Raw genomic sequence first — 16,429 nt, forward strand, 5'->3', positions numbered from 1 at the left:
GCATATGGAATGAAATTGATCGGATAACCAGCACAAACATTATTATTTATTTTTAAAAAATATGGATATGTTAAAATTAAACATTTACGGTAAAAAATAAAAATCTCAAATTCACAAAATATATCAAAATACACATTTTATAAAAATATTTCTCTACTCAATTGTGTTTTTCTTCACAAATTGAGATACCTATTTATAGAATTTCTTTGGAAATAATCTAAAAATAAATACATCAACACACACTAATTTTCAATATTTACAACTTTTATTTTCAGCATTCAAATATTTCAACTCTTATTTTTCAGCATTCAATAATTATGTTATTTCAACACTCTCCCTTGTGATGATGATCATGATACAATGATTGTCTTCATTACGTGTTTTTATATTGGCTCTTAAAAATCTTATTAGGAAAAACCCTTTGGGATAAAAACAATAGTAAGGGAAAAAGAGTGCAGTCACGTAAACTCCTCCTCATGTTAACACGAACGATTCTTCACAAATTTCTTAGATTGCGCATCTCAATGTTATATATATGTTTTCTGAACATTGTCGTAGGAAGTGATTTTGTGAAGAGATCTGATGAGTTTTTACTTGCTTGAATGTAACGAATATCAATATCTTTATTCTTCTCAAGCTCTTGGGTGAATGCGAAGAACTTAGGAGGAATATGTTTAGTTCTATCGCTTTTTACGTATCCCTATTTCATTTGAGCAACATATGCAACATTATTTTCATATAGTATCACAGTCTTCTTGTCAAATATAATCCGCATGAGATTTGTATATGTTCGGTCATTGATTTTAGCCACACACATTCATGACTTGCTTCATGTAGTGCTATAATCTCGGCATGATTTGATGAAGTCGTTACGAGTGTTTGTTTATGTGAACGCAAAGGAATTGCAGTGCCTCCACGAGTAAATACATATCCGGTTTGACAATGTGCCTTGTGTGAATCAGATAAGTACCCAGCATCAGCATAACCAATTATACTTTGATTGGCAACTTTTGAATAAAAAAATCTCATGTCTGTCGTGCCTCGTATATAACAGAATATATGTTTAATTCCGTTCCAGTGTCTGTTTGTTGGATATGCGCTAAATCTTCCCAATAAATTTACAGCAAAAGATATATCAGGTCTTGTACAATTTGCAAGATACATAAGGGCACCAATAGCACTTAGATATAGTACTTCTGGACCAAGAATAACTTCATCATTTTCACATGGACATAATGAATTATTTTCTATGTTTAATGATCTAACAACCGTTGGAGTACTTAAAGAATTTGATTTATCCATATTAAAATGTTTAAGGACCTTTTCTGTATAACTTGACTTGCGAACAAATATTCCTCATTTTTTTTGTTCAATTTGCAATTCCAGACAATACTTTGTTTTTCGAAGGTCCTTCATTTCAAATTCTTCCTTCAAGTATGACACAACTTCTTGAATTTCCTTATTCGTTCCAATGATATTTAAATCATCAACATATACAGCAATAATTACGCATTTGGATGTTATTTTCTTAATGAAAAAGCAAGGGCATACTGAATTGTTAACATATCTATTTTTCATTTAGTGTTCACTTAGCCGATTATACCACATTCGAGTGATCCGAATAAGTAAGCTGTGACAACATCCATAAGACACATTTTTAAATTTTCAGATACCGCAAAACTAATCAAATATCGGAACGTAATTGCATCTATAACAGGAGAATATGTTTCTTCATAATCAATTTCAGGCATTTGAGAAAAATCTTGTGCAACAAGTCTAGTTTTATATCTTACTATTTTATTTTTCTCATTTCGCTTTCGAATAAAAATCCATTTGTACCCAACATATTTTACACCTTCAGGTATAAGGACTATAGGTCCAAAAACGTTACGTTTATTTAGCGAATTCAATTCAACCTGGATGACATCTTTCCATTTTATCCAGTTCTATCGATTTTTTTACATTCACCAAAAGATTTTGATTCATGATCTTCATTGTCATTTATGATGTCAAATGCCACATTGTAAGAAAATATCTCATCAATTTTTTATATCTTTTTGGTTTTATATTTTTCCAATATTAATATAATGGATAGATATTTCACGATTCTCATCAGTTTGTGGTTCTAACAAAACCTTTTCATCATAATGTATTTCTGCAGGAATATCATTCTCTATTTTGTGATAATCGTGTTTCTCTATGTTTTTTCTTTTTCGAGGATTTTTATCCTTAAAACCGATTGGCCTTCCACGTTTCAAGCGTTTAATGACATCATGAGTGTCTTCAATTTGTTTCTTTGGAATTTCAATTCGAGCAGGGGCATTTACGGTATGTATATATGATTTAGTTATCCCTTTTATGTCTGCAAATGTATCTGGTATTTGATTTGCTATTATTTACAAATGCACAATTTGTTGTATATTTTTTCACATTGTTTAGTTCTTGGATCCAGATGTAACAATGATGATGTATACCATGTAATTTTTTTTCGATATGTTTCTTTTCTCTCCCTAACATTGGGAAGATTTCCTCATTAAAACGACAATCAGCAAAACGTGCGGTAAACACGTCGCCCGTATGAGGCTCAAGATATCGAATGATTGATGGGCTATCATAACCAACATAAATTCCGATTTTTTTAAGGTCCCATTTTTTTCGTTGAGGCGGTGAAATAGGCACATATATCATACATCCAAAAATTCTCATATGAGAAATATCTGTTCTTTACCAAATGCAAGCTGCAATGGGGAGTATTTATGATATGCACTTGGTCTGATGCGAATTAATGCAGCAGCATGTAAAATTGCATGCCCCCATATAGAAACATGAAGTTTTGTTTTCATAATCATTGGTCTAGCAATCAGTTGTAAACGTTTAATTAATGATTCAGCTAATCCATTTTGTATATGTACATGAGCAACATGATGCTCAACAGTGATTCTCATTGACATACAATAATAATTGAAAGTCTGGGAAGTAAATTCACCAGCATTATCAAGTCTAATTTTCTTGATTGTGTGATCAGGAAATTGATTCCGTAATTTTATTATTTGAGCAAGTAATCTTGCAAATGCCACATTCCGTGTTTATAATAAACGTACATGTTACCATCTGCTGGAGGACATCGATCAATACCATAAAATATCTAAATGGTCCACATGGCGGATAAATTGGCCCACAAATATCACCCTGAATACGTTCAAGAAATATGTGTGATTTAGTTTTTATTTTAGCCGGTGATTGTCTTATAATAAGTTTTCCAAGAGAACATGTTTGCATTGAAACTTATTATTTTAAAAGATATTCATGTCTTTCAGCGGATGACCATATGTATTTTCTATAATTCTTCGTATCATTGTTGAACTAAGATGTCCTAATCGATCATGCCAATTGATTAGTATTGAAAAATTATCAACTATCATGTTTGATTCAATTGGACTTATATATAATGCAATCCGGTAGGGAGCATTGGTAGTTTTTCAATTATATATTTCTTTCCAGATTTATATGTGGTAAGACACATATATTTCTCATTTTCTTCATTTATTTGCTGTGTATCATACCCATGAGAATATATGTCATTAAAACTCAACAAATATCTTTTCGATTGTGGTGAATACAAAGCATCATTTATCAAAAAATTTGTACCATTAGGTAACAAAAAATGTGCTTTACCACAACTTTTTATCAAGTCTACAGGACCTGATATTGTATTCACCATTGTTTTTGTTGGTTTTAGTTCCAAGAAAAATCTTTATTTCAGAGAATAGTGTGCGTTGTACCACTATCAGGTATGCAAAATTCCATGAGATTAGTTCTTTGTTTAGCTTTGTTCAAAGAAGTTTCCATATTTGAACCTCAAAAAATATGTAATGAAAAACAATTACTGACAATACATATTTAATTGATTGAAAAATATAAGGCATATCAAAATTATACAATAAAACATTATCATATGAGTACATGAAAAATAAAACGTTTTCAGAGAGATCGTTGAGAAAATCTGCAGCATCAATATTTTCATTTTTATTCCACCAGCATATTGATCATTTCCAGAGAAATCATTAAGAAAATCTGCAGCATCAAATTGAGTTGAATCACTCAAACGGTCACTGCGTTCAATGAAGTTGGTCTCTTTTTCTTTCGCATTTATCGATTCTTTACAGAGCTTACAAAGGTGCTCGGGGGCTCGACAAATACGAGACCAATGTCCTGGAGTACCACATCTAAAACAAAAACTTTCAAATCGTTTTGAGTTATTTTAATTAACACTCATGTTCTCATGATGTCTTTTCAGTAGGTGGTTCGTGACACCCTTTTGAGATGAGTTATAGAAGTAACTATCTCGATTGTTTTCAAAACCACAGCCGCAACCACGACCACGACCACGTCCACGACCTCGATTTCGACCTCGACCAAAACCTTGTCTTTGACTTTGATTTTGATTTCAAGTTTTAAATTCATTTTTACTTACACTATATACTACTGGAAATGGTGTCGATCTAGTGGGTCGGGACTGATGATTTCTCTTTAGCAGCTCGTTGTTCTTTTCCGCAACAAGAAGACATGCGATAAGTTCAGAATATCTCGCAAATCTACGCACTCTATATTGTTGTTGTAGAGTTATATTTGATGCGTGAAAAGTGAAAAATATTTTTTTAAGCATTTCCGATTCCGTAACCTCATGTCCACAAAATTTTAATTGCAAGATTATTCGATACATCGCCGAATTGTAACACGACGATCACAAAATAGAGAATGATATTCCGACAGAAATATATGATGATGAAAATGTTGTGTCAGAATCACAAACTGACAAGGATCGTGAAATCTCTATAAATTATATTAATATTGGAAAAATATGAAATCGAAAAGATATAAAAGAAATTGATAAGATATTTTCTTCCAATGTGGCATTTGACATCATAAATGACAGTGAAGATCATGAACCAAAATATTTTGGTGAATGTAAAAATCGACATGACTGGATAAAATGAAAAGATGTCATCCAGGTTGAATTGGATTCGCTAAATAAACGTAACGTTGTTGGATCTATAGTCCTTACACCTGAAAGGTGTAAAACCTGTTGGGTACAAATGAGTTTTTAATCGAAAGCGAAATGAGAAAAATGAAATAGTAAGATATAAAGCTCGACTTGTTGCACAAGGTTTTTCTCAAAGGCCTGAAATTGATTATGAAGAAACGTATTCTCCTGTTATGGATGGAATTACGTTTCGCTATTTGATTAGTTTGATAGTATCTGAAAATTTAGAAATGCACCTTATGGATGTTGCCACAGCTTATTTTTACAGATCTAAGATGCCTGAAGGATTTAAGATGCCTGAAGCAAAAAGTTCAAAACTCAGAGAATGTTATTCTGTGAAATTACAAAGATCATTATATGGGTTAAAGTAATTCGGCCGAATGTGGTATAATCGGCTAAGTGAACACTTAATGAAAAATGGATATGTTAACAATTTAATATGTCTTTGCATTTTCATTAAGAAAAAAACATCCGAATGCGTAATTATTAATGTATATGTTGATGATTTAAACATCATTGAAATGAATAAGGAAATTCAAGAAGTTGTATCGTACTTGAAGGAAGAACTTGAAATGAAGGACCTTCGAAAAACAAAGTATTGTCTGGGATTGCAAATTGAACAAAAAGAATGAGGAATATTTGTTCGCCAGTCAAATTATACAGAAAAGGTCCTTAAACATTTTAATATGGATAAATCAAATCCTTTAAGTACTCCAATAGTTGTTAGATCATTAAACATAGAAAATAATTCATTCTGTCTATGTGAAAATGATGAAGTTATTCTTGGTCCAGAAGTACCATATCTAAGTGCTATTGGTGCCCTTATGTATCTTGCAAATTGTACAAGACCTGATATATCTTTTGCTGTAAATTTATTGGGAAGATTTAGCTTATATCCAACAAACAGACACTGGAACGGAATTAAACATATATTCTGTTATCTACGAGGAACGACAGACATGAGACTTTTGTATTCAAAAGTTGCCAATCAAAGTATAATTGGTTATGCTAATGCTGGGTACTTATCTGATCCACACAAGGCACATTGCCAAACCATATATGTATTTACTCGTAGAGGCACTGCAATTTCTTGGCGTTCACAGAAACAAACACTCGTAACAACTTCATCAAATCACGCCGAGATTATTGCACTACATGAAGCAAGTCGTGAATGTGTGTGGCTAAAATCAATGACTCAACATATGTAAATCTCATGCAGATTGTCATTCGACAAGAATTTTGTGACACTATATGAAGATAATGCTGCATGTGTTGCTCAAATGAAAGAAGGATACATAAAAAGCGACACAATTAAACATTTCTCCCTAAGTTCTTCGCATTCACCCAAGAGCTTGAGAAGAATAAAGATATTGATATTCGTTACATTCAATCAAGTGAAAACTTATTAGATATCTTAACAAATGCGCTTCCTACGACAATATTCGGAAAGCATATATATAATATTGAGATGCGCAATCTACGAAATTTGTTAAGAATCGTTCGCGTTAACATGAGGGAGAGTTTACGTGACTGCACTCTTTTTCCCTTACTATGATTTTTATCCCAATGAGTTTTTCCTAATAAGGTTTTTAACGAGACACTATAAAAACACGTACTGAATGCAATCATTGTATCATGATCATCATCACAAGGGAGAGTTTTGAAAATAAGAGTTGAATTTATTGAATGTTGAAAATAAGAGTTTTAAATATTAAAAATTAGTGTATGATGGTATATATAATGATGCATTTATTTTTGGATTATTTCCAAATAAATTCTATAAATATGTCTCTCAATTTGTGAAGAAAAAACATAATTGAGTAGAAAAATTTTTATAAAGTGTGTAGTTTAATATATTTTATGAGTTTGAAATTTTTACTTTTTACCATAAATCTTTACTTTTAACAATATATAAATTATTATAAATGACTCAATTGTTACATGAATGATTTAAAAGTTGATAAATTGGTACATGATCAAAATAAAAAGTCTATTTTACATTTAACCTAAATTGTTTTTAAGTCCAATTATTATTAATAAATTCAATTGGATACTCACTTTATTTTCATGATTATTTAATTTATATATGTATATATTTATTTATTTTAAAATTATATTATGATAAATAATTATTAGCTCACATATAAATAATAAATAAATAAAAATTTGTCACAGAGCTTGGAAGATTTGTTTTCGGATGATCGAAGAAAAAACAATCGCCATTTTAGTTTTCAAAAATCTGGTATTGATCAGTTGAAATTTGGAAAAATGTTCAAAATAAAAGTTTTAGATCGTGAATGAATGAGATTTTTCATGTATTGTCATATCGGTGCTTCGGTGGCCATGCGTTTTTTTGATTTATTTTCCAGAAGATTTTTCTTTTTGTGATCTATAACTTTTATTTTTAGCACTTTCCTGAATTTCAACGGGTCAACACTAGATTTTGAAAATTGATGATTATTTTTGTTTTGACCGTCTGAAAACAATATCTTCAAGCTTTATTGACATATATTTATTTTTTATATTTTTATAATTGTGATAAAAAATAATTGTTTATTAGAGTTGATAATTATTTATAAAATATAATTTTTAAATAAATAACTTTTTTTAAAAAATTTAATCTAGAATATATATTTAATAATCTATAAAATAAACGTGTGCCTAATTGAATTTATAATGGTAATTGGACCTAAAAGCAATGACATTTTCTAACATGTTTATTTAAGTCTTATATTTCAATTAATTGATATTTATTTTCACTTTTTTTAATTCATTGGAGTGTGTACCGTATCAGTAATATCCAATGTCATATTGTCGACCTGCATTTTCACGTCAACATAATGGAAAATACAACAAATGAAAAAAATATCAATTTATTATACTAAAATCTAACTTTTGCACACATTTATTTCGAGTTGGCATCTAAATGTTAGAATTTTTTCAAAAAATTATGTTTCTGCACGTATATAAACATGATAATCAATATGCCGAAATAGATCGAGTATTACCTCCGGCCATTGAAAAATTTTGATTTCTCTGTTTTTCCTTCCGGTTGAAGTCTTTTAAGCACTCCGTCCTCTCAATAGATGGTGTATAATTTTCTTATGACGTGTGTGCTTAAGAACCTCAATCGTCTCTATTTATAGGCATTTTCTCATATATGGGATCCGAGATTCAGAAGAAGAAACGTGTACGCATCTCGGTTTCTAAAGTTGAGATGGTGCATGTATCATTTTTGTCAAAAGTTGTAGGCAATGGCTGTCGCCATTTTCTACACGTCTTTCCTTCTTCTAATTGATATGGGTCATTTTTCTTACATTCTCCCACTTGACCCATATATCTCATTTACCATAAAAGAAAAAAAAATACATGAATCATGGAGATAGGTCATCTAAAAACGATTATTATCTTCGATGAATTACAATGTATTATATATCTCAAATAACTTAATGAATAAACCCTATGTTTATTCGAGGTCCAACTTTATTGATATTTCTCAAATCAATGAATGTGTGCACAACAAATATGAGAAAATACCACATCATAGTTTCATTAACTTTGTTCTTACAACGAAATTACGTAAAGGAACCAAGTCCCATTCTTTCTGTATGATCCTTAAATTTCAATGGTGGCATGCCTTTAGTCAAAGGATCTGCAATCATCAATTCAGTGCTAATGTGTTCGATAAGTAACTTATTATATTTAACACGTTCTCGTATGGCTAAATACTTATGTCGATGTGCTTGCTTTGACTACCACTTTTGTTATTTTTAGTCATAAAAACAGCAGCTAAATTGTCACAATATATTCTTGATGGCCTAGATATAGAATCCATAATTCTAAGCCCTGAAATGAAACTCTTCAACTATACACCATGTGAGGTTGCCTCAAAACAAGCTACGAACTCAGCTTCCATAATGGAAGTAGCAGTCAATGTCTGCTTTGCACTTCTCCAAAATACAGCTCCACCAGCTAGCATAAAAATATATCCAGAAGTGGATTTTCATGAATCAATGCAGCCACGTAGTCTGAATCAGAGTAACTAATTACTTCCAAATTCTCAGTTCTTCTGAACATAAGAATATAATCTTTGGTCCCTTGTTGGTACCTCATTACTTTATTTGCAACTTTCCAATGGTCTAAACTTGGATTACTCTGATATCTTCCCAACATCCCAACAACAAATGCAATGTCAGGTCTAGTGCAAATTGAATTTATCGTCTTTCACAACGGGAGCTATACTTGATGAACAATATTTCATCCGATATCTCTCTAAAACTTTGTTGATATAAATTTCTTGAGACATGCCTATAATACCTCGAATTCTGTCTCTATGTATCTTAATGTCAGTAACATAAGATGCATCGTCCATATCCTTCATATCAAAGTTTTTAGAGAGAAATTGTTTCACCTCATATAACAAACCCTTATCATTAGTTGCAAGTAATATATCATCCACATATAGAATAAGGAAACAAATCTTGCTCCCACTGACCTTCTGGTATATACATCCATCCATGATGTTCTCTACGAATCCGAATAAAGAGATAACATCATGAAATTTTAAATATCATTGAGGGGAAGCTTGTTTCAATCCATATATAGATTTCTTAATCTTACAAACCAATTGCTCACCATTACTAGAGAAGAATCCTTCAGGTTGTTTCATATAAACCTCTTCTTCTAACTCTCCAATGAGAAAAACTGTTTTCACATCCATTTGTTGTAAATTTAAGTCAAAATTTGCAACTAATGCTAGAATGATACGGAGAGAATCTTTCTTAGATACAGGAGAAAAAGTCTCATTATAATCGATTTCTTCCAGCTGAGTGAATCCTTTAGCAACGAGTTTTGCTTTATACCTTTCAATGTTACCTAATGACTCTTTCTTTGTTTTGAAAACTTATTTACATCCAATGGATTTTACACCATCAGGCAACTGAACAAGATCCCAGACTCCATTAACTGCCATAGCATTCATCTCTTCTTTCATAGCATTAAACCATAGCTTTGACTCATTACAACTAATGGCTTGTGAAAACGTTTCAGGATCATTTTCGACTCCGATGTTAAAGTCCGATTCTTGTAAATACACAACATAATCACTAGATATTGCTGATCTTCTTATTCTAGTAGATCTCCTAAGGTTGTTTGGTTGATCAACAATTTCTTGTTGTTCTTCATTAACAACTTGATCTACTGGATTTTCATCAGCGATTTGTGGAACTTCAGTAATTGGTTGTCTAACACCCATTTGTTCTTGAGGGGTGTGAATAACGACCAATCTGCCATTTGAATAAGAGGGTCGTACATTAATGTGATCATTCTCAAAAACTATGTCATGATCACTCCCACTAATCAAATCATTTTTAAAAAATTTTGCATTTCTTGATTCCACAATTCTAGTGTTGTGAGATGGACAATAGAATCTATACCCTTTGGATTTTTCGACATACCCAATGAAATATCCACTTGTAGTTCTTGGGTCCAGTTTCTTTTCATGTGGGTGGTAAACTTTTATTTCAGAAGGATAACCCCAAATGCGTATATGTTGCAAACTCGGTTTCCAACCTTTTAATAACTCAAATGGCGTCTTTGGGACAGCCTTAGTTGGAACTCGGTTTAATATATACATAGTTGTCTTAAGAGATTCAGTCCACAAGGATTTAGGAAGTTTAGAGCTACTAAACATGCTTCTCACCATGTCCAATAATGTTTGGTTTCTCCTCTCAGCTATGCCATTTTGGTCCAGAGAACCAGGCATAGTATATTGGGCAACAATCCCATGTTCTTGGAGAAACTTCGCAAACGGACCAGGTGCTTGTCCATTCTCAGTGTATCTACCGTAATATTCTCCACCTCTATCAGTTCTCACGATCTTAATATGTTTTCCACATTGCTTCTCCACTTCAGTCTTAAAAACCTTAAAGACTTTTAATGCTTCGTTTTTGTTATGAACATATAGATACACATGTATCGTGAGTAATCATCAATGAAAGAGATTAAATATTTCGGACTTTGCATGTCCATATCTGGATAACAAATATCTTAATGTATGATTTCTAATATTTCTATACTCCTCTTGGTACCTTTTTTAGACTATTGGTCTGCTTTCTCTTAATGCAGTCCACACAAGTCTCAAAATCAGTAAAATCTAAAGTACTGAGTACTCCATCATTTACTAATCTTTTAATTCTCTCTATGGAGATGTGTCCCAATCTCCAATGCCATAGTATAGAGGAATCTTCATTTATAACACATCTTTTAATATCTCTCTGAACATGCATAGTGGTGTTATTATTTTGTAAAGAAATAAAGAAAAATACCATCAATCAATGTACCATTTCCAATAAGATTTGATTTATAAAACAAATTTATTGGTTTATCCATAAAGTGAAAGGAATAACCAAGAGGTACAAGTTTTGAAATTGAAATTAAATTCCTAGAAAAACTAGGAACATAAAAGGTCTTTTCCAATTTTAAAATAAAACCACTATCCAATATAATGTAGCAAGTCCCAATAGCATCCACATGCGAAGACATCTTGTTTCCTGAATAGATGCTCCGCTCATTTTCTATTGGCTTTCTTAGGTTTTGCATACCCTTCAAGGTATTTGTAACATGGATTGTAGAACCAGAATCAATCCACCATATGTTATAAATCATATTAACCATATTAGATTCATAAAAGACAAATGAAGTAGGAATACATTTCTTTTCAAGTCAATCCTTAAATTTAATGCAATCCTTCTTCATGTGTCCCGTCTTTTTACTGAAGAAACACTTTGATTCTTTCTTAATGTCATGTTAGGGTGGAATTATTCCTTTCCTTTTTTCCTTGACTTTGGCTTGTTTCTTAAATTTTCCTTGTGTAGTCATAAAGACATTATCATTTGTTTCCATCAACAACCTTCCTTCCTCTTGAATACACATGGTCATTAATTCATTGATTGATCATTTATCCTTATGTGTGTTGTAAGAAATTTTGAAGGGTCAATATTGTTGTGGAAGAGTGAATAAAATGTAGTGCACAAGAAAAGTATCAGACATTTATACTTCAAGTGTCTTGAGCCGAGCCGCTATATCCAGCATCTTCATGATGTGCTCTCGCACACCTCTCACACTGGTGAGCCTTAATGAAGAAAATTCTATAATTAGGGTGCTTGCAAGTGCCTTATCTGAAGACTGAAATTGTTCATCAATAACCTTCAGTAATTCTCTGACATTATTATGCTGATCGACAGAATCACGCATACCAGCAGAGATTTTGGTCTTTATGAACATTACGCAGAGTCGATTAGATCGCTCCCATTTTTCATAAAGATCAACATCATCTGGAATGCTGTTTTCAGTAATAGCATATGGTTCGTCTTTCTGTATAGCATAATCAATATCCATCCACCCTAATTGAAGAAGAATTCTTTCTTTCCATATTTTATAATTATCGCCCTTTAGTTCGGGAATGTCACATTTCATATCAGAAAAACTAGCAGGTTGCATAACTGCATAAAATATCATATGCTTAAAATTTTGAGACAATATCATGTTTTACCAATGTAATTCATGTTTTATAAAAAATCTAGTGACATAAAATTTGCCTTTGGGCTAAAATTCTAATTCAATAAGATTTTCCTGTAACTTTATGATAAAACTATAAAAATGTATTTTCCTTAACTCATGTGGGTAAATTAAGAAAAATATAATTTGATATTTTAACCTAATTAGTTATATAAACATAATAATAATCCTTGTGGGTTAAAATTTATTATGTTTATATAATTAATTACAATTGATGTCCATTATGTGATCCAAATCCACTTAATGCATAATTTTTCATAATTAAGGATGTTGTGGCTATTCCTCAATTATTTAAAATTATACGGTTCACCGAACAAAATTTTGGCTTTACTTAATGCTTTATATAATAATTATTTCGTAATCAACACTTTTCAAGTGTGCTCCCAGGAAAGATAGGTAGGGCTAAGGCCCTTTAAATACATAACTCCTAGACAGAGCAACGTTCATCGAGGAGATCAGTGGCTAGTCAAGGCAGTTTAAACCGATCTATGAAGAATTCCCTCAGATCATGTTTTCTCATGTCACCTTATAATTATTATTCAACTTAATTATCCATATTTATGTGAATCTTTATAAGCCAAAATTTTTCATTAAATAACTTTATATTCACATTTTTACTTAATATGAACAAATACGTTCCTCATCAGTTTTTCTCTTCAATCAAAGTAGTGATAAAGTGAGGATCATATTTACGTGGGATCCTCATCAGTTTTTCTCTTTTATCAGAGTAGTGATAAAATGAAGGTTATTTGTTCATTTGTGAGCGTCAGAAATATTTTATTTTATAATATTATATTCACATCTTACTTGATATGTTCATTTCAAATTATAAATAATTTAATATAATTTAATATGAACATAATGTGAATATTGATGTACCAATTATTTTTTTAATATTATTTGTATTTTAAATTTCAAGAATAAATGCAAACATAATATTAAATTTTCATGTACACATCAAACATTTATCCATAATATTTGACATTATATCTAGCATGCAAAAATAATTTCTAAACATGTATTGGAAATTAAGTCGAACATGGAATTGTTTTAATGTGTACAAATTATTTAACCAAATGATATATGTATATCGAATTATACATATAACTTAATAACACATTAATCATTATTTACTTATTTATTTATTTATTTATTATTTTTTTAAAATAATAATAATAATAAAAACCGACACTACATTCATTATTAAATAAATGTGTAGGTCCCACATTATTTAATTATTATTTTATTTTTTTTAAAAAAATATTAAAATAATATAAACTTCATGCATTTAATTCTTCACGTGATATGTTTATATCATATTAAATGCTTCAATATGTGAAGGCGGATGATTTCTATTCCTTTATATCAATATCGTCTTCAACCTTTCGTTAAAAAATTTTCTGAAACTTTCGTAGTGTTCTAAAAAAAATTTTTGTTCTCTCAAATAGGAAATTGAATATAGTCATCTTCAAGACTTCAAAGAAGAACTTCAAGGTACAATCAAGAACAAATTTTCAGGTAAGTTATTTTATCCGACCTTTAAATTTCAAGTTCTTACGTAAAACTTAAAATTCTTTTTCCTGAAATTTCATGATATGAAATCAAATATTTTCACGGCAGAGGTATCACGGCTCTGATACCAAATGTTAGAATTTTTTCCAAAAATCATGTTTCTGCACGTATATAAACATGATAATCAATATGCGGAAATAAATCGAGTATTACCTCCGGCCATTGAAAAATTTTGATTTCTCTGTTTTTCCTTCCGGTTGAAGTCTTTTAAGCATTCCGTCCTCTCGATAGATGGTGTATAATTTTCTTATGAAGTGTGTGCTTAGGGATCTCAATCGTCTCTATTTATAGACGTTTTCTCATACCATCGATGAGTGTATCGGGAGCCGAGATTCAGAAGAAGAATCGTGTACGCATCTCAGTTTCTAAAGTTGAGACGGTGCATGTATCATTTTTGTCAAAAGTTGTAGGTAACGGTCGTCGTCATTTCCTGCACGTCATTCCTTCTTCTGATTGATATGGGTCATTTTTCTTACACTAAATACTTAAAGAACAAAAAATGATGGTGGAATTTTTTTAAACATTCCAATGGCCCAAAATTTGGGATAAAATTCACAATCGTTACAAGTGACGTGTGAGAGCCCAGTCCGTTAGCCCTAAAGCCCAACCCATTTGTTTTTTTTATTAATTAAAAACAAAACAAAACAAAAAAAAAACAAAAACAATAAGAAAAAGAAAAAGAAGATCAGAAGCGCTTTTCTCCTTCCCGTAACTTCCGCCAGCTTCGTTTTTCCTTCTTCTTCCATTTCGAAGCTTTGACCTTCGATTTTAGCCGCTCCAATCGCCAAAAAAATTCAAGTAAATATACGGTTGGAAAGCTCTCGACGAGAGCTACATTTTGGTACCCATATTGAAGGGTTTCTCGACACTTTTTGAAAACCCGTCTTCCCTTTCTTCGTCGAATTGCCGCCCGTACATCACCGGAATTCAGAAATTGATTGAGGGGTTTTGTTCCCTACGTCATAGGCTTCATTTTGGTATATATATTGAGGTACAAATCATGATTCCAGCAAGGTGGTTGTATTTTTGTTGGGTTAAATTTGGTACCAATATTGATAATTGTTATATTATTGATTGTAGGTACAATAATTGAGCCGATTAGAGGTATTTACCAGATTTTCGAAATTTATTTGGATTAATTTCGAAAATTCAGAAATTTAAAATTGGGTTTTCGAATTTTAGTGTTCAATAATTAGGTGTTTCGATGTTATAGAATTGTCGTATATGAATTGAGAAATATTAAAGCCTAAATTATGAATTTTTGGACTTTTAGGCTAAATTAGTAAATATTGAAAAAATAAATAGAACTTGATATGAAATGTATTAATTGCCACAGGATTGGCGTTTTCGGGAAATATTTAAGATATTTTGTGGTAAATTAAAGTCAGTTGAGGTACGCATGAACTGTTTTATTATGACGTCTATATGATGTGAAATGACGTTAAGTACTTTGTAATGAGTTGTGGCATGTCTTATGTGCTTCTGTGAATACGTGATTGCATTCATGCATTTATTTGTGTTGATACTATTAGTGCATAGCATTTCGAGCATTGACTCCTTTGATTGCTATTGATATTGATATTGATCTATCGAGTTGTTGCGTCATCGATGGAGCGGGTGGGTAGGATTAGCACTCCTGATGACTTGCATGAGGGCTGAGCGGGTAGCTCCCATACCCTCGATGCTACGTGCATGGATGAGTGGCGACTTGATGTTGCGTTGCTACGTTCCTGGCACGGGTGGCCACTGTTACTGTTGTTGATGCGACTCATTTGGACTCCGTTTGGTATCCGTTATCGGTTGTTACCTTTCACGCATTGCATTACATTGCATTGCATCGCATTTTACTTGATTTTATTTCATGTCAGTTATATTTGTCGTAATATTACTGGTTCGTCGTACTGGAGCCCGACCCCTCGTTTCTTTTTATACTGTGGTTGTTTTTGATGCCATAGCAGGTTATCCAGGAGGATTTGACGCGTCTGGTGGAGCGTCAGGTAGTGGTGCCCAGTCGTAGAGTCATGGTTGAGAGTTCTCAGATATATATACTATATTATGGAGTCATACATTTACCGGGAGATGCCCCGTGTAGCTGTACTGTTATTTTACGATGTTTTGAATTGATAGTTGTGTGATCGAGCCTTGACGGCTCTGAAATTAATATATAATATATATACCACACGAGTATATATATATATATATACCACACGAGTATATAATATATATATATACCAC

General features: G+C 31.7%; 1 long non-coding RNA gene across 1 annotated transcript; it reads left to right on the forward strand.

Annotated features, from left to right (window-relative positions):
* Positions 1–14,836: 14,836 nt before the first annotated feature.
* LOC140959631 (uncharacterized) lies at positions 14,837–16,326 on the forward strand. The gene is made up of 3 exons (XR_012172024.1): positions 14,837–15,185; positions 15,275–15,298; positions 15,531–16,326. It is a non-coding gene; the product is annotated as an uncharacterized lncRNA (long non-coding RNA).
* Positions 16,327–16,429: the final 103 nt, after the last annotated feature.

Source organism: Primulina huaijiensis, chromosome 2, assembly GCF_012295235.1.
Source record: "Primulina huaijiensis isolate GDHJ02 chromosome 2, ASM1229523v2, whole genome shotgun sequence".
NCBI lineage: Eukaryota > Viridiplantae > Streptophyta > Magnoliopsida > Lamiales > Gesneriaceae > Primulina > Primulina huaijiensis.